Below are 20,446 nucleotides of genomic sequence, written 5' to 3'. Positions count from 1 at the left end.
CGGTCTCTGCTCGGTGCACAATCGTGCGATAAACTCGATATGCATTAACTCGAGATAGGACCCGATTCCTCGATTATCATATGAGAAGGCCGAGGAGAGCGAGAATCCGGAAATTCAAGGTTCCGACTAACTAAACACATCGACAATGTAGCTAAACATTTTTTCATTTAGCAATTCTAATACTGATCAACCTTTCGAAATTCTACGATTCGAAAAATATGTAGCACAATTATTTTTCAAGATCCCAAGAATTAGGAAACGTCGGAATATTTTATCTTGAAAGATTTACGAACGGATTTTAACATTACAATTTATAATGTATAAATTCTATACAATTCCTCCGAAAATTGTTCGAAATTTCCAAGATTTTAGAATCGACAGCAGATGTTCGGGTATTCGGGGTATCTCAAGGACTCTGGGAAGGATTCCTAAAAAATCTCACGCATACATACTCACACACGCGGAGCCAATCTTCCAGCTCTACTACCTTGCGGGCCGAAACTCGCCTTTACCTATCAATTCGCGGGCATAAACCGCGCGCGCGGTCGATCCCGGTCGGACTCGCGAGATCCTTCGGTGCGATTTCTTTCCTCGACGGCGGTGATCGAACTCGTTATAGCCGCGTCAGCCCTGATCCGGGACCGCGAGGGTCCCGTCTACGGCGCCGTCGTTGCATCGTATCGCATCGGTGAGAACGTAGAGAGTACGCCGGAGGTCGGTCGCATCTCTCTCTCGGCAGTTAGCAGGTCTGCCGTTTGTGCAAACAGCTCGCTCGCGTGAGTCATCTCTCCTCTTTAGTGCGGCTACTGCCACATGCGCGTATATACTTTCGATCGAGTGCCTCCGGCGCGCGCGACGCCTCGCCTCGTCGTGGACCCGCGGGTCGATAAACTTCGTTATCGCTCTCGCTCGTAATTCGTTCACCCGCAATTTAAAAGGTGCAGTCGACGCGCGAAGCGCGTACACGGGATCTCTTCGCTTGAAGTAAAGAGAGGAGTCTTTGACATCGAGTCGTAATAAAATTTATCTTCTCGAGCGACTGAAAGAGTGGCATTGACATTTGTATAAACTTTTCGCGACGTCGCTATTTTTTATCGATATCTACACATTTATAATTGAGCTTAGAGATGTTCTCTAATTTCTTTTTTTATTTTATTCTTAGACGAGCGATAATTAATTGCGCGATGGAACTAAATAAATACGTTACGGTAATAAGGTTCGTTGAATTGATAAGAGAAATAATAATCGCAATTCTTCACACAAGCCTCGTATCAAGTTATCAAAGAAGTTACGATTGTGGAAACAGCTGGGTTTAATCAGTTAGTTGAAATTGATCAAATTTTGCACCGAATGTGTATATATGACTTGAGGAAAAATCTTGTTGAATATTTTCTGTTTATTATCGAGAATGTGTCTTTATTTAGCATAGGCTGTCTCTCCTACAAGAGTCAGAGAAGCACCGTAAAACACTCCGAACTTGTTGACAAATTCACGCTCGCAGCGGTCGTCGGCCGGACGGGCGGTCGATCGAGAATATGACTCACGACGAGCGAAGGCACCGTCGAGAGTTCCACGACCGAACACCGGCACGTATTTACGCGACACTCTCCCGCTCCCGTTTATCATCCCGTTGAATATTCTCTCCTCTCCTCTCCCCTTCCCTCCTGTCACTCTTCTACACCTCGCCCGCGCGCGCTTATACTTTCATTCAAATTGGTACGGAAGGATCGTACCGAGGTCGCTCGCATAAAATCAGCATAAGTCGGCCGCGACGGCGTGGAACGAAAATTCGCCGACGCTGATTGCGCGCGATTCTCGTGAAGGAAAATCGCGATATTACTTTGGTAAAAAAATTTAATGATATTGTGTGGAATATGAAAATTAAACCACGTAACTTCAGTAATAATTAAATGATATTATGTGGAATTAAAAATCAACAACTGTCAATTTTTTCTGTCTTTTCAATCTAAAGTAGTCTTGCTGATACTCGAAAATTCGCCGACGCTGATTGCGTGCGATTCTCGTGAAGAAAAATCAGGATATTACTTTGGTAAAACAAAAATTTAATGATATTGTGTAGAATAAGAAAATTAAATCATATATAACTTCAATAATAATTAAATGATATTATGTGGAATTAAAAATCAACAACCGTCAATTTTTGTCCGTCTTTTCAATCAAAAATATCTTGCTGATATTCGAGAAGGGCATTTGCATAAAAATTGCCGACGTAGATAGAGAATGTTTGCTCTCCACCGTAATTAATATTAATATCATTTTTTGTTTCGTAAGATAAAATCCCAGGATATCGTACGATCGCGAAATAAAGAAAAGAGAATTTAATATTATAATCGTTCTAATAAATTCTTAAAGCCACGAACGCACAGAATTTTATACTGTTGGTTAATTCAGCCTTGGCCACGCTTGAGATGTAGCGATGCAAATTTTTTCCTTATTGCGAAACGAGGGGACCGAGTTTTTTTTTTTTTTTTATTTTCCTACGATATTTCTTCAAGTGTGCCCATAACTGTCATAATTCCGGTACCCACGGTCATATTGTTTACCTTATGTCGTGTACGCGATATGCAAGAGATGGAATTGTTTACTGTCTCTCGTTGCGAATTAATATCGCTGCTAAATGCACTCGATACGCCGTTCGAGATGTTATTATAGACAGAATAGATTTGCATTCTAGAGCTGCGCGTGTTGACGTACAGACGTTCTTCCTGATGTGCCAGGGTTCCCCATCTGACTCTCCCTGCTCCGAGACGCGGCTATCTCGACAACGTTAATGACAACGCGTCGGGCACTCCGGTCCTCGATTCGAGATCGGATCAACCGGCTATAAAGCGACTGGTATGCACACCTCGAGGTCGCGTGAATCGGCTCCGCGTTAAAACTACGTCGGTAGTGGAAACGAGACATGATAAAATGTAGAGGACAAGATATGCGAACGGTATAAAATTTTGAGGCGTCGAGATATGATCTTAACCTCGGTCAGAAAAAATAATATGGAAATACGCGACGGTCCGTCTATGTACGAAAAAAAAATTATTTTTATCATATATATATTCCTATTCGCTATATAATTTATTTTCATCAAAATACTCGTAAACTTTAAAAAGATTTCTTGTAGATTTTATTTTATTACGGATTGACAAGACACGATACTTGAATATCAGTTTGTTAATACGCACCGCCGTGAAGGAGGTTGGCGTTGATCATTAATTTTTATTACGTCTCAACATTTTGTTCTTTATTCCTTGTATCTTACTTTACGGGCTATTTCATCTCGACCCTGATTTAAACGATGCATATTACGCATCCTACTTCGCGGCCGAGGTGTCGCGACTGTTCATGAGTAATCGTCGGTGCCTTCGATCTCCTTGTTTAATCAGTGACGCGAATCCGCGGTTTAGGAACAAAGGGAAAAAAATGATGTCAACGTGTTGTGCGTGATTAATCGGATAAATAGCGTTCGATGGGGTCGATGAACCCCCGCAAAGAAGGCATCTCGTGCGAAAGTTGGAGCTGTATGTGTTTTCTTTGGAAGTCTCTTATCTACGCGACGCCAGTTTCCTTCTGAATATACAAAGAGGTGTCTTTAACCTTTTCAGCATTCAGTTTTTATTTCTTAAGAGAAAAATCCGAATGTGTGTTTCATGAGTTATTTTCAGCAGACATATATAGACATACTGCGTTCGGCAGCTTTTGTAGTTTTACGAATTAGGCCTTAGCTTGCGAAGGATAATAAATAATAATGAAGCTATTATTTTTCTCACAAACGTAATTTATTCTGTGATAAATCATACAACGCAAGTTTTTACGTCTTTGTCTTTACAGAAGACCTAAATTAAATTTATAAAATTGTCTAACAAGAGAGTATTTTCACTTATTAAATTATGGAAAGTATAACATAATGCGTGCTTGACAATTTTTGCATTTAAATTGAACAATTATCGCACTTGGATTAAAAAAAAAGAATGGTGCGCGAAAAAGATTTCTTACTCCGTCTGACAGATTCTATGATGGATCCGACGTTCATTAGTGTTTAAGTTTGTCTATGAGATAAAATGAAATAGATAAAATTGTTCATTTTAGCAAGTAACGATCACTTGTTGAACGAGGAGAAAGAGTTGCGCAACCGGCCATGCGGTCCGTTTTCGAGGTCCGTTTTACGCGGTTCTTGGCTCGTCCTCGAGAAGAGGAGGCGCGGTGTCAACGTTTGCTGGCATTCCCGATGCAATTGTGGATTATTTGCGCTGCCGACCGGCCGTCGTGGCATTGCACCGAGCCACGCAGACGTTTGCCCCGCGGCACGAGGTCAGACGGTGACGTGAGGTGCGAATTTATCCTGCGATTCTCTCGTCTCTTTCCGTCCGTCTCTCCGTCTTTTTCTCGACAAACGATCACGAGCATCCGATCGCCTGTGTGTGCCCCTTCTCTCCCACGCCATCGACGCGAACTCCCGTCTCCCTCGATCGACCTCCGGTTCGCCGGAGCTGCGTCGTTCCGCAATGTTCGAGCTGAATCCGAACTGGTAAAGAGAGTCCGAGGATCTGAACGCGATAAGGGACAAGAAAATGCTTGGAAAAAGATCTGTTCCCGTAATATCTATAAAAAAGGAGCGCCTGTCATGTGCACCTGTGCTCGGAAGGCGAACTTTACGTAACTTATTTTCGATGAGCACAAGATCTTGTTTATATATATGTTTAAGGAACCTGTTGAAATTTCTGAACTTTGTTATTTCAGAACCCTCTCTCTCTCTCGATAATCGTTTTTATCGAAAAGGGGGAAGAGATTACTACAATTTGTCTCTGAAACTTTAAAGAAAACAATTTCCAAAACAGTCCTGTTATCCGCGTTGGAAAAGTTTGACGAAAGTTTAACTTATTTCCTGTCTTACGCCAGACCCTTTAACTCCAGTTACACGAATATCACGGCGACCGCGTAACTCCGCTTCGCTTCGCCGACGACAAGAAACTTCGACACTATCGCGGTTAATTAACGCTCTCTCGTTAATGGAGCCTCGATCGGCGTATCCATTTAATTACCCGCGCGCTGTCCCGCCGTCTATGTAGCAGTTCGTATAATTCCCGGTAAGTGTCTACCCACTGTCTGCATCGCATTATCCGCTATATATACGTTGATGGAAAGCGACAAATCGCGGAAACCTCTCACAAGTTTCACCGATCAATTTGCGGTAGACAGGAGCGAGGCGTGCATTTACCAACCAGTCAAGATTACAAATATTTTTCAGATTGAGGCTGTTTCTTGAATTTACTCGCGCATATTCCGTTTCTCATTTATCTTACGGTTAAAAAGCGCCAATCATCATCCTGTAAACGGAATAGTAAAAAAATTTCAACTCGTTGCCGATTTAAACATCTTTCGAGCGTGTTTGAAATGAAAGTGTCAAAACAGCTGTACCCTAGAAATTTTCCTCCATTCGTTTCTCATCCTAGAAACTGTCGCGACGGCTACCCTTATGCAACGCGCGACCACTTTAGTTTGCGTATCCGGTCGCACGCAGGCACGCACGCGTGTCCCGCTAAAATCGGCTTATATCGGCCGTGACTCGCCGAGTGTGTGGAATTAAGCCGGTCAGCGCCGCGCAACAGCTGATCGACGATCGACCGGCCGGCCAGAGCGCTTTCGTTTATAGCGCATTAAGCTGTTACGCTCTATTACAGGGGAGAGAGCGAGAGAGAGAGAAACAGGAGGAAATAAGTATTAAAAGGAGAATAAAAATATGAATATTGACCAATCAGGCGCGCGCCGCGCCCAGGGGAGTATATACTCCTGGAATTGCTCAATTTACTCGTTTCCTTATTTCTACTTCTTATGCCCTTCCATCCATTCTGCGATGGCTATTACGACCACGTAGCCGCTGCGCGGTGCGTTCTTTCTCATGCGAGAGCAGTTTCTCTTTCTACCTATATCTTATTTTTTTTTCTCTCTCTTTCGCGATTTCTGTTTCCTCTGATGAAGCCTCGAGATCACATCCTCGAGAAATATCTTCGACGAATGATCCCGACGCCTCTCGCGATCGCAAAATCTTTGTATAATTTACGACCCGTATCTTTAGTTGCTAATTAATTTAATTATATAACATCAACGGTATATCTCGTTTTTTTTACGATCTGTAGCATTGAGGTTTAATTTGCGTGATATATATATTGTTGATGTATTTTTTGATTATATGAAAGAACATTTCTTTCAATTTCATTCAATTTATTTCAATTTAGTAATTTATCAATTATATAATTGAGGCGCGTTATTTCTATCTTTCTTAATTGCTCATCTTTTTTTTCAATAAAAGAGTTTTAATGAGCAAACAGCTTGTCGACCTTACTTGTTCAAGCTTCTTTCACATTGAATAATTTGACAGAATTGGAGTGATACTCGAAACCAAAGTATTCCTTGAACATAAGGCTCGGTTGTTTCCTTCGTATATTCTTCCAATTTGCATTCCACCTGTAAGCGAATGCCGTACGGAGCCGTAAAAGCAGATTGCGAAGCGCCGAGTGAAAAGCTGCAAAGTCGCTCCCGTGAAATAATGTATTTCGTTTCTCTCTCTCGGGCATCACGTTTTATCAAGAAACACCGGAGACCCGCCGAAAGGTAACGAAAGACGAGAAACGGACGAGTTTCCCGAACCTCCAAGAGTCCTTCCTCTCGCCTTTACTTTGTGTATCTTCTGAGTATAACGGTATATACGCACGAAAATTATATAATATAAAAAACGGGTTTAGAGCGTCGTAAATTCGGCCGCCACTCTCCGTGAAGAATCACTATCATCACGAATCATCATGAATATCGTTCTATCGGGCGGAGGTGAACAAACAACATTGACGGGCCACGGGTTTTGTTCGCTCTCGAAGAACGGAGTTCTAATGTCGGCGGGGTTTTCGAGCGGCACAGGCTTTACAAGCGTAATTAGCAGGTATTCGATTAGCGGTGGTAGAAACACGCGCGCGTGTTCGCGGTGAAGTCGTGAATGCGTGCCGCGATCGTTCTCTCTCATCCGGGTCTATCTCTGTCTCTCTCTCTCTCTCTCTCCTGGGATAAGCAGAGAAAGAAAATGTCTAATTAATGGCTGACCCAGTCCTAGTGTACGGGCGCGTTACGGAGTTATGACCAAGTGCCGTAATTGCTCGGGCAAAAGGGTGACTAATAGCTCGCGCGCGCGTTGTGCGTACACGCACCTATTTAACTCACGAATTAACGTTTCGCGAGCGACACGTGATTAGCAAAATTGAGAAGCTCGTCCGGCGCGATCGATCTTTCTCGTTTCCACGTTTTTTTTTTTTTTTTTTTTTTTACGATAAATGTTAGGAGAGGCAATTTAGCGCGAGAAATGATGAATAAATGCGAGAAGAAAAAAAAACGATAAATTGAACACATGTGACACGCGTGTGCTTTTTTCTCTTGAAAAAATATTTGCGCTATTCAACCATAGCGCGCGGTAATTAAGTGTTAGAAAAAAAAAAAACGCGTTCGACTTGACAGCTAACGCGATAAAAAACTCATCGTCGTAATGCAATGAGATTCTCAATGAATCATTAATACGTCGTTGATGAGCGCGCCGTATAATTCTCATATCAATTCTCGCGCATTACCGCTCTCTCGACAAAGTGTTAATGATCTTTCGCGACAGAGAGAAAAGCGTTTCTGTCAGACGAGGAGAAAGAAAGAGAGAGAGAGAGAGAGAGAGACGTGACACATTGCTCGTCGCCACTTCAATTGATTACGTGCAAATATCGATAGTTGTGAGAGCGGCGCGGAAACGAAAGGACTCGAAGGGAGAGACTCGATGTTGGATTTCGGTCCTAGAATCGCAAGGAGATCCAAATGATTTGCGGGCGTCTATGTGAAAGGGACCAACGAGGGGGATCCAACCGCACAGAGTTCAACCTTTCGTACAATTCGAGCGAAATACACACACACGTACGTGCGTACACGCACAGGGAAGAAAGGGAGAAGGAGTAAGTTTCTTGCCAAATCTCTCCTAAGCAAACAGCCGCGCGCGGCAGGTTAGATTTGTTTTCCAGATTAATGCATGGTTAACTGGCGTTGCTCTCCTCTCCACTTTCTGCTCTTCCGCTTCGCTCTTGTATAACTCGCTCTCCTAACTAAACTATAATTCTTGGTCGTATCTCTCGTCGTAAGAGCGTTTAATTAATACGGTCTAGTGGCGCGCGGGCTATTTCCACGAAATCTCGTAATCTATAGCGTACTTTCGTGTCGCGAGCGTAATAACGTTTTAAGCGTATCGTCCCACCTTGTACAACCTTGTTAGTAGCCGGCCGCGGTAATTTCCCCCTGCGAGCGAGAGACACGCTACACGGTCAGCCCGCAGCGATACACTTTTCGCAAAGCACGAGAGATTGCTCCTCTCTCTTTCTCTCGGTCACTCTTAAGTCGAATTAAAATCGCGTATTCGTTTCGGCCCTCGAGCAAAACTGCGTAAGATTGGAAGCGCTCTCTCCGAGTTCACTTAACATAAATTATCCAACATGCTGAGAAAATTGAGCGATATTTGCTATGTTCGTGTAACGAGAGAGAGAGAGGGATGATTATGATCTTGGAAGAATATATACGCAAGATTTTCGAACGTATTTATTTCCAGGTGCGAAGGCTGTGGCTAAACATAAATTGTTTTCTGATCGCCAGGAAGGGTTCGTTGCGTGAAAAATGGATAGGGTCGTCCGGATCCTTCACGATCTCTTAGTTAAGGGTTAAAGAGGGAGACTTTAATGCGCGTTACGACTCGTTTGCGATGATAAATAAACCATCACGTTACATCCATCATTAATCTATATATTCAATATAAAGTTTCCAAGATAATAAATCAAAACAATTTTCGTTTTTCTATTCACTGACCCGCGATTCAATTTATACAATTATCATTTAAATCCATTGATATACTTTTCGCAATTTCATACGTTGTGTTCCAAAGTTGGACTGCGTTTACCCAAGCGAATTCGAAAAGTTGAAAGCAGAGGATTGACCGAGCTCTGAATGGGCTGTCTCTGCTGCAACCTAGAAAGAACACTGGCGATGTCGCATTGCACAGTTGCATTTGCTGCGGCAAATCCAATAAGTCCGAGAAATTGTGAGAAAACTTACGAGTATACTTATGCCGCGAGCAGACGTAAAGAGCCGTGCCTTAACGAAGACGATGTTGTTCGCGCGGACCAATGTGAGAGAATAAGCGAAAGAGAGAGAGAGAGAGAGAGAGCGAGAGGTAGGCGTGATGGTAGCGTTGGAGGCAAAGAGGTGGAGACGAGGAGCGATATACAACGCCGCTGGAGGTTAATGCCGCGATCCGGTTCAGGGGGCAACCTCGGTGCCCGTCTGAAAACAAGACCTTCCTGCTTGCTTGCTTGCTTGCTTACTCGCCTGTCGACTGAGCCCCGTTGTTACGTTTTCGGGTCTATGCCTCCGGATTTTTTTGCTCGTCCTATATCGATTGATTAAATGAAAATGTTCCAAGAAACACTGACCAAAAATGTAAATAATCTAAGGCAAGGAAATTGAAGACTTCCGCAAGTGAATTTGTGACAAATTTTCTCTGCCTTTTTCCATCAATCTATTTCTAATTTTTATTAGATTAGACCGCTGCTTTACTAAGTGCTTCAAATTCACTAGACAATTTTATGATAGTTTTGATGTTCGCAATTTGCATATAGCGTGTTATTAAGGTGGTATCAAAATTGAAGTAGTAATGGACGATAATATCGTGTGGAAAGTGTGTCGGCTGTCTAACGACGATTGATTTTACTTTACCGTCGTCGCGCCATCATTTTTCTTTTTTTTTATGAAAGATCGAAAAGGATGCGAACGTGTACACAGCTGTTGTAACTTTTGCAAGCTGCCGTGACTGGCGTCTCAGCCGTGGAAGTTGGTTGGCTAATAGGGAAAATTGTTGATCGTCGGTCGCGACAGGTGCGGTCCGCCAACCATTGGCCTCCGGTCAGACCTTCGTCGGTGGACTGGACGAGGTTACCTCGGCGTCGTGGTTACCCGCCGTCAAGGCCTCTTAAAGATGGTTTTCGTCCTCGAGTTTATTACTCGAATACCGTGCATTTATGCCGTCGCTCGTCTCCCTTGGGTGTGTTCGTTGACCCGTGGAGGAGAAGCGGTCGAGTTAACGCGAAGCGAAGCGCGTGAGAGACGGACGGCGCGGGCACCGAAAGACAGTAATTGGACTAAACGCCTTTGCCCGGTGTAAAAGCACTTGAGACAGCGGCTTGACACGAGAATCCAAGAACTCGCGGATACGAAGATCCGACGATCCGATAATTGAGAGAATAGAGAGGGTTCGAACATTCGGAGTTGGAAACATTATAGATACACTGCGCGAATTATAGGTATCGAGATTGATCAAGTATCTGAGAAAAGTTTTATTATATATCTCTGCGATCCCTTTTTTATAGAGTGTTCTATCAGATATAATTCAGCTGTCGATTCTCCTTTTAACAATTTCTTGATATAGTTGATTCGTGAAGAGATTAAATGCTGACACAATCGTGTCATTTTAAATCTTATAAATGTGACGTTTCTTTGAAATCACGTAAAGAGTAAAATATAGTAAAATGTAATAAATTTTGATATAAAATCGATAAATTCCTTTTACAGTTTCGTTAAAAATTTTGTTGTAAAATTTTCGAATTTAATTATTCGATAATTTTGTTGCCATTTTTCTTGATTTTATTTTTCGTGTTTGTAGAGTTTAAATGACTGTCTCGTTACATAAGATATTATATATTTTACATAAGGTCTCTTATATAAAAAAAAAAATGGTATCAATCGAGGAGGACGAACGGATCTGAATGCGGTCCATCGTTCGTCTCGTCGACTGGCGATTGGGGAGACAGCGGAAAGACGGGTTAAACGATGTCAACTCCGGTATTTAACAACATGCACGGACGGAGAGAGCTGGCTCTTGACTCGTGTCAAGGGCCTGGGGTCTCGATCGCGGTAATGACTTTATGAGCGGCATCGGTCACCGTGCGTGATATTTGCGGACGTCAATATTGCCGATCAAGGTACAAGTATTCTCCTGAAAAATTGCATTCTTAATCAAATTTTAACATAATACTCTTGCTTCAGTATTTCTTTAAATATTCGAGAAACGTTTCCGCTTATTAGAATTTTTTCACGAAATCATATTAGATTCGAAAAAATCCCGATAAAACTTCATTGTTTAATAAAGATATTTGATATCTTTTTAACACAAGATCTCAAAAAAAAATAAATGTCCAAATGAATAAATAAGACATGTCTCGGTAGAGTAAATAAAAGATATTTTAAGAAATAGCCAGTCGAGGTAGTGCGACGCGTCGTCGGTGAACTTAATCGATTGTAATAAAGAGCAAAGTACATAAAGGCTTAATTTAGGTCCGCGTAATTCGTGGGTTTCGAGACGTAACTGGGTGCGTACATATCACGAGTTCCGCAGGGCAGAGTCGAAGGGCAGAGGAAAAGCTCGATTTACTTGGTACTCTGTATCGCCTGTTGAACTTGGACGTTTAAAATTACCCTGCTTAATGATACCGTAATTGCGCGCCGGCTCCGTGGGAACAGAATGACGGCGGGTCGCCTCGGCGGAATCTCGCAAAGCTATTTGCGAATCTACGATTTCCACGATCGGAATTCGTGATGCGGACTTCGATCGCGGCGTAATGACCCCGCGTGTGTGCGGCTCGGAAATACGTCGAATGATACGCTAAAGATAGCTTCCGTTTCGATAGAAATCTCGCGGAGAAATGTCTGTAAGATGTCTGAAAATCACGCGGATTTAAAATATACATATCATCGCCATTATACATACCTCGTTGACAGGTGACCGCTATTATCGAACGTGGTTTGGATTTTAAATGCTATAAAAGATTAATGGGCAATCAAAAAAATATATAATTAAGATATCTTATATTTCTCTTTTATTTCTATAAATCCCATTGAAAATCTTAATGTTAAGAATAACGTAAAAATCAAAGTAGTAGAAAGAGAGTGAAAGCGTTTAGTATACGACAGCGAGAATTTAAACGTACGTAGACGAGTCTTCATTTGCATTAATGATTCAGGTTTATTATCGATTTCTCTTGCGCGGCTCTATGAAGGTTCGATATCAGTTAATTAAAGAGAATATTTAATGCCGCATAAGCGTGGATTATGGAAAAAGATGATAAGCCAAGACGCGCGCCCCGAGAAACAGCTGATATCCTCGTCGCGTGCGTTGGTTTCGACTTTTTTCTGAAAATCTGGTTAATAACATCCTCTCGACGCGTTGTTGCTGCGTCACGAAATGCTAGTCACACTTGGTGTTTCTGTCTAGCCGGCACCGATCGAGATTACTGAAGATGTTCATCTCGCGCGCGAGAGAGATTCGTCCTTTAGTTTTTCTTTCTTTTTTCTGTCTCTTTTTCGAGGCAAGCTGCTGCCAAAGGCATCTCCCGTATCCGCGGAACACGCGGGATAAATATCCTGTGGCGGTAGCATCATCAAACACACAATAAAGCCGAGGCTCTCGAGGGCGCGAGATGCTGCAGCGGCGGCATAAAGACCTCCTCGGCGCTGCGGGAGAGATCGCAGCATCGATTACACGCCCGGTAAGGTCAGAGACCCGCGATCTGGTTGGCAGGCCATGTGTACCGACCCCAGTCGCTCCTCTAAACAATACCACGCAACCGCGTGTGCATTTATGCATGCGAGCGGTGCCTGTGCGAATCGCTTTGCGAATCATCCGCGAAATGCGGTACAACCTTTTTTCTCTTTCGTTTCTCTCAAACGCCTGTCGAACGCTTTCCAACACTCGAAACATCTCCATTCGCTTTATTTACATTTCCGTTCGCGCCTCTTCGCCGCGCCGCGCCGGAAGAAAATTGATTGCAAAATTACACATATATTTGAAAAATCTGATAAGCAAATAATTATCTCACGACATGCTTTTCATCTTTATATACACATAACAATTTTCTGATAAATCAGTAATTATCTCGCCAAGTGCTTTTTATCTTTTTTTTTTGCAGTCACGAAACCTCGAAGATCGAGCGATTGCGCAATATTCACATTAGAAATAAAACGCGGCCGGTTCGCGGTGCAGCTCGTGTAATATTGACGCGTAAAAAGTTGGCATTTCGATTGGAAAATATACGCTTACGCGGCGCGGTTTCCCGTGACCGCTAACACGCGTGTCAAGAAACAGGATCGGGGGCACGGTTTTACAGCGGTACCTGGTACGCGCGTATCGAACCGGTAAACACTGTCGATCGGACGCGTTATTAGCTCTCGGGTGATTTTAGGAAGAAATAGAATCCGCCGGGGGAAAGAAAATGAGAAAGAGAGACGAGTAGCCGGTAGCCTCTACGGGGCACATGCTTCGGTTCGTAGGGTTTTACGATCCGTGTAATCGATGCTGCGATCAGTGCGCGAGGTCTTACGTTGCACCTTCCGAGCTGCCCACGAATGGCTTCGTTGTGCTTGTTAATCCCGCTGCAAATCTTATCGTTAGACAATTTTAACACAGGAAGCCCTTTATCGGCTTAGACGGCCTCTCGACTTCGGAATGATGGTCATCCCGATGATATTAACTGCACTTGTCGCTGAGAATATAGAGTCGTGCGTCGCGAAAAGATTTACATTCCTACGTGGTTTTTATTATATCAATTTTTGGCATTTTTAGAAAATTAGACGATTGTTAGGAAAAAATATCAATTTATATATCTACAGAATACATCGTTTAAATATAAACCTAAAATATGAAATATATTTGGAATAATATATTCTTTGCACATTTTTCCCTCTATATATCGATACCGAAAACTTAGTTTCCTAGAAGCATATTTTAAATCAGCGTTGTTCGTTTAAATATTCACGCTCTATTAACTCGAACCGTTTCGTCGACGTAGGACGAAGCTTTATTGATCTCAGATAATCTTGCTTCTTCGAGAGCAGCCGTGTTTTATCGCGCGCTGTGTTTACCTTGATGTTTCTTACATCGGTATATAAGCATATGCAAGTACGTTATTCGATATTTAGCTGAAGTAAGGTCGATTTGTTACCGGGAAGGGTCGGTGGAATTTGCGAACGGATTGTTATCGCTGAAAGCAAAGCGTGGGTGTGGGTCACGGTTTAAAAGCGGCTCTTTCTCTCGTCGATTCGTCGCGGATGCAGCGCGCGAAGGCGCATCGAGGATGCGAAATACACAAACGGCCGTCCAAGGCCGGTGGCTCTCTCGGTAAGGCGGGATGAGTATTACGGTGGCCATAAAGCAGAGTCCTTGAACGGGGTACTGCTATGAAAGAAGTTTGAAAAAGAAAGAAAGCGTATACACGTATGACTAACAATTATTGCTAATGGGGAAACCTGGGGGATTGTATGTTAATGCCGTCGCGTTTTCACTCTCGACTGCAAGCAAATCGCGGAATCTTAACGAGACCCCAAAGTCATTGCCGCCTTTCTTTCGTCTTCGCCTGTCACTAAAGGTGAAGTGTCTTACCTGTCATTCTCACAGTTCTTTTCAACCTGGATATAATGTCTGTCTGCCAAGTATCCGTCTTCGCAGCCAAAAATATTTGAGAGCCAGCCCTAATTCCAGAGTGATGCATCGACGTTAACTGAAACACAGAATACGAGTTGTTCAATTTTATTGAATTCGAAAGATTGAATCGAATCAGCTGATCCGGCACGTCAGCTTATCCTCTATAAATAAATAGCGTTATACGCTGATATTTTTAGGAAAATCCGAATGAAAATTCAATTTTAGGCGTACAATAGCTTAAGAGAATCTCGCAGTACGAGATCTTGATGCGATGTTGAGCCGCGCCTATCTTGCAAATGCTAAATAACTGGGTCGGCGATTAAACTTGATGTGCGGCACCCGTGCCGTAATTCACGGCGATTTTTATGCACGCACCCGTTGTTGCGAATGGCCGTCGTAGTTAGTTGACTAATAGGAGCGAAGCCTCATCCGCGAGCGATCTCTTCAATCTTAATTCCTAGCGATCCACGCACCGACACGCCTCTATTGAATAATCGAATGTCAAAGTTTCTCAACTTTTTTGAAGAAAAAAATCGCGCGACGAAAGAAAATAATAAAAGGGATTAATATTTTATCGCTCGAGAGACGACGTATTCAAGTATCGAAAGTTTCGCATATACATATATCGACGCGAGGAAACTGATGTTACCCCGATGCAACATCGGTTTCTCAGCCGGAAAGGACGAAAGGATCGTATATGTACAATACATACGTAGAATAGCTATCGAGTGAGAAACGTGTGGAAAGATCGATAGGCACCTGGTCGACCACGTATGTACACTTCTTCGTACACACGTACAGGCAACTCGGTGTTTTATCGCAGGTGCGAATACGCGAATCGACATGCGTGCTTATACTACGCGCTCTTTCGAACCGAGCCGCGTCGCGCCATTACGAGAGGCAGGGTCAAAGATCTCTAAATCATATTTTATGCAACGTTATTCTTCCGATACTACCGATAGTCATAAACGCGATCGGTATATACCTCTGCATTTCACGCGCCGATACGGCCCTTAAAGACCGGGTTTCTCGCAGTCTCTCTCCTCTCGATGTTATATACGCTCGATCGCGTTTTGACACGTAGAGACGCGCGGTCAGATAGAGACGTGTTTATATCGCGAAGGTTAAATGTGTTTTGCCTACCATGAAGAAACGGCTCCATATAGCGGTACCGCAGCTTCGTGTTAAGATTAGCGTAAAAACATAAACGGTAATGCCCGTTTCCTTCTCTTATTTAAATTGTAGCATCATGCGTATCGCAACTCTGCCTCGCGAAACTTGGCGAAACTAAAGAAGAAGAAACCTCAGGTCGTTTGTTAATCAAAATATATATGAAGACGTGCGACAGACTTTTTTTAAGAGCTTGCAAAAAAAGCGTTTTTTTTTTTTTTTTTTAAATATATTTGTAGGAGAAATTAAAAACTAGGTAATAGTTGTATAATTAGCTAATTTTACACGTAGATTTTTATGAAATAAAATCCTCCGATTATAGTCGCCCAAAAGATCACATAGCCATTCCATATTCAAGAAAGACTATGCGTACGTTTTTTTTTTTTTTTTTTTCATTTTTTTCGAGCTTCGCGTGATCTTTGAGAATGCCTTCATCGTGATAGGTCATTGCTTAACCGCGCTTACGAGATACGATCGACGGCGGAACGTCCTACGATGCTCTAACAATAGGCGCTGAAAGTACGTTCGACACCTTCGTCGTTACGTAAATCAAATCTTATAGCCGATACTCGCGCTTACACCCATATACAGCCGCGTTTGGAATATTCGATTCGATCCCAAAAAAACAGCCGTACGTTTGTATCTCTTTATTTTAGACGGGAAAATGTTACGGGTGAGAGCGAATTTGCCTCTCATTATAACTGCAAATCTCATGACGTGAATCACTTTATTTCAATTGTACTTTATAACGTCATATTTCTGCGCAATCATTTTTAATAGGTGTAAATAATTTTCTATTAAAAGTGGAACATATATGTTTTAATCTCGTTTTCTTCTCTAATAATCAGTAATTAAAATTTTACTTGGTATTTTGATTCCTTTAAAATAATTTATTTAACATCATATATCTGCGCAATTATTTTGAAACCTTATTATTTTCATTAAACATGTAATACATTTTAATATCTTTTAATCATTTTCTCCTGATACTTCACTAATTAGAATCTTACTTACAGTGCTTTATTTTCTGCAATGAATAATTCGCGAGATCTATGCATTCCAATCTCATACTTATTTAAAATACGCGATTGTCACGAGAAGGGAATCATTAATAACGCAATGACATTTATCCGCCTGGCATCTCAATTACCTATGACTCCCTCGCTTCGAAAGGATTTTTGGTCCGACTTGTCGAGCGATCGAGGTCACTGCGAGAGAGAGAAAGAGAGAGTGACCCTCCATACTGCGACGGGGTAAGTGCAGTGCGTAACCGCGGGTGCATTCCACGGCGATTGGTAAGCGCGTCGCGCGTAAGTACGTACGTATATATATATATATATATATATATATATACGTCCGCGTTGAAATTGACGTTGCGATAAAGTTTTACTGCTTTCCCGATAGTCACGAGTTACAAAGCCGAGCGATAAGGCAAGGTCGGTAACCGACCCTCTCTTTCTCGTTCTCTCTCTTTCTCCCTTTTCCTGCCCGACAATACGTCGCTGTAATAGCCTACGTGACACACGTGTATATCGCACTTCATCGCCGAAGCGCGTTCGCCGCCTCCCTGTCGTTAGAAAGCCGTGCAATCGAGTCCAGCGAGAGAAGGAATTATTTTTATCGAAATGTACACATGACGCATATATGTATAGAGAGTGTGCCTCGTCATTATTGCCTGAGAAAGAGCATACTCGAATGTTTTATCAGCTCTGATTAACTTGCTGATAGTATTTCCTTTATGCTGACAATAGTCCCTAATCTTTAACCTATATCTCTTTTTCCTGAGTTTTTTTTTTTAATCTCGTTACTTGTTCGTCGTTGTTAATAAAAATATGCGGAAACAAATACCTAAGGGAACATATACACTTATATCATAAGAAAGTGTTTAAAAAGAAATGTTTGAGACAGGACTATTTTTTCAGTTCAACGACACTCTTAAGTGTTATAAAATTGTGCACAGTTATTATAAACGAAAGAGATGTTCTCAGAAATAAATATTTTTATCGGCTCTCAATATAAAGAATATAAATATGATGTTTTCTAAGTCGGACAATAGAGCCGAAGAACGAAAAATTAATTATTCGGAACTGTATCTCAATTTGAGATCCCAAACTTCCATATATAAATTAATCTCGAAACTTACATATGTTAGTGAAACAGATGTTAATCTCTGTTCTTATCAAGATTGCATGCATACCTGTATGAGAAACGACGATAGCTGCGGCCTGGTATATCTCTCGTATATATGCAATTGCTTTCAAGTTGCGCGTCAATCCCAGGGGACTGATGTAACGTAACAGTCAATCGGAGGGTAACCATTATACGCAAGCGCTATCGGTCTCTCGAAATTCGCCGTAACCCCCAATATATATCGTTATATCCCATAGTCGTCACGGTAAATCGTGATGATCGCGGCGACCGCCACGACAATGTCGCCGTAGGAGAGCGAGATTTATGGGATTGCACATGCTTACGGTAAATCTCCGGCAAACATCACGGCGGAGAGATACGGCCGGATACAGATACAGACACACAGCCTCGTATAAACGGGCAAGTCGTTTCGCGCTTCTCCTCGCGATTTCCGTTTCTCTCTCTATCGCGATCGCGGGATGGAGGAATATGTATATGTCTCTTCGCGCTTTTCTCGCTTTCTCTCGATTCGCCAAATTTTCTCTTTTTCAGTCGCGTCTTTTTCCCCCATAAATTCAATAATCTCGTCGTCCGCGAATACCATCCGGTAAGCCCCGTTTTCGCACACCGTTCACGTAGATGCTCTCTTATACGCGCGGCTTCGATCGACACATACACGTTGCACACTCTCTGTCTTTTTCTCTTCCCGCCAAAAGCGCTTGAACGAAATCGCCGTTCCGTTCGCCAAAGCCGCGGCGTGCCGCCGAAATTATCGCGCCGGCACGTGCCACGATTCCCTGATAAGCCCCGACGAAATTGTCTGGTTCCCGTGAGTTAAGAACCGATCATGCGTTCGGACACCGCGTCTACGGTTAGCGATAACGTTTCAGAGATATCGATCGTACGATTATCCAAACAAATCGTTTCACTGGAAACGAACGTTTCGATGAATCATCGCGAGAAATATTCAAACATATAAAACGACAGGCGATACGAATGAAAAGATTCAACACCGAGGAATGCTATTAGGCCATTAAAATTAATTTCTAGAAGAAAAGATCTCGAGATTTATGCCGTGTGTGTGTGCCGAGGGACTCGACGAAAGATTAAAGGTATTGACCGCGTATCGCGGGGAAGATCGAGGTCCTAGTTTAATATTGACATTACGTGCCAGCCTCTTTGTACATACAATGTGTATGTCGGAATGACACACATGCGCTGGCGCGTGACCCAAGGGAGCAATGCGGGCAAACACGTTTGCGCGCCTCTAATCTCTTCAGGGTGCGTCAAATATATTCTCGGATACGAAAAATTCCGAGATCCGTGCACACACGGTATGTACCGACGAAATTTTCCCAGAAAATTCCCGACAGTTACATCTCTTTCCCTGCGTATATATCCATTTCGTATTTTCTCGAATTTAATTTAACGACAAACTTCGGAATGTGTTATTTTACATATGTTGATGTTTGTGAATCATTTGCTTTTGAAATTTGTCTTTCTCGCAAAATTGACAAATTCTCGTGGAACAACTTTCGTTACTCGATATGCAAAAAGCATATTTTGCAAGTGAATTATCTTCCACGTATACGCTTTTATCTGAATTTACCTAAATCAATTTCAACTATAGTTTTCCATGTGATATTTGCCGATACCGAAAATGACATGATCGGTCCGAATGACCGATCGAACGAATTAATTTATTAGATGAAGGAGAATATAGGGAGAGAGTGAATCGCGGGAAAGAAGTGGCGCGTATTCGGTCGGAATTTCATATTGATTGTAATATGATTTTGCTGCCGTCGGCGAAAGGGGCTGACACCCCCTCTTACTTGGCCGAATCAGAAATACTAAAATAATGTCGTTGGGCGTTATTGTCGGTGATTTGTCTCCGACCCCCGGCTGGTTCCTCGAATACCAAGCTCTGCTCCAAGACAAATTCCTGCCGCAACGATATTTCATGATTGTCCGAGTCAGATCGCATCCCGAAAAATCCAGCACGCTGGAAATTGCAGGAATACTACGCGTATTTTCGCTTATGTCGTTAAATATATATAGCGCATATTGAATTATTATCGGAAAGCGATAGCTATTAGTAAACGTCCGCAGAGGGGCGACTTTTTGCGATGTAATTTCCTCCTGTCGGTTGTACATACACATATATCGATTGAATTTATCGCGAACGATAAAATTGATTGACGTTTAGCTGTTATCGAATAGACATGACGATAAGAATTAATTATTAATGTCGAGGAATCCTTGTCGCGCCGCTCGTATTTCTCTCTTTTAACGACAGATCGAAAAAAAAGTCCCGAATGAATTGCGCGACATATATTAATGAATCCGTCGTATATATATATATATATTCGGCGAAATGCGAGGAACTAATTCTATGGTCGGTGACCCTTCACGCGAGAAAGGATCGTTTCGACTTTCCGGAAACCGGGGTTATACGTGACCTCGCGCTGCTTTTACGAAGCACAGCCGCTCACGGATTCGTGAATGCAGCAGCGTCGCGTTGTTGAGGAGACTCGCTCGTTAGGTGCCGCTCATTATAGCCGGGCCGTAAACCGTCGGTCTTAATTAAGAAATGCTAAT

General features: G+C 42.5%; 1 protein-coding gene and 1 long non-coding RNA gene across 3 annotated transcripts in view; one reads left to right on the top strand and one right to left on the bottom strand.

Annotated features, from left to right (window-relative positions):
* The window catches only part of LOC114934931 (MAP/microtubule affinity-regulating kinase 3-like), a 341,090-nt gene that overhangs the window by 164,863 nt on the left and 155,781 nt on the right, over positions 1-20,446 (top strand). The gene's annotated exons all lie outside the window — the stretch shown is intronic.
* Positions 13,815-20,446, bottom strand: part of LOC146722201 (uncharacterized) — a 108,479-nt gene continuing 101,847 nt past the window's right edge. The window contains exons 3-4 of one of the 2 annotated variants that reach the window (XR_014925280.1): positions 14,507-14,624; positions 13,815-14,302 (exon numbers count right to left, since the gene is read on the bottom strand). This is a non-coding gene — a long non-coding RNA (uncharacterized LOC146722201). The remainder of the gene's footprint in view (positions 14,303-14,506; positions 14,625-20,446) is intronic. The other variant, XR_014925281.1, reaches the window with a different exon arrangement.

The sequence above is a fragment of the Nylanderia fulva genome, unplaced genomic scaffold (genome assembly GCF_048542155.1).
Source record: "Nylanderia fulva isolate GAGA-0341 unplaced genomic scaffold, ASM4854215v1 Scaffold35, whole genome shotgun sequence".
NCBI lineage: Eukaryota > Metazoa > Arthropoda > Insecta > Hymenoptera > Formicidae > Nylanderia > Nylanderia fulva.
The sequence above is the reverse complement of the archived record's forward strand: the minus strand, read 5'-3'. Positions and strand labels throughout refer to the sequence as shown.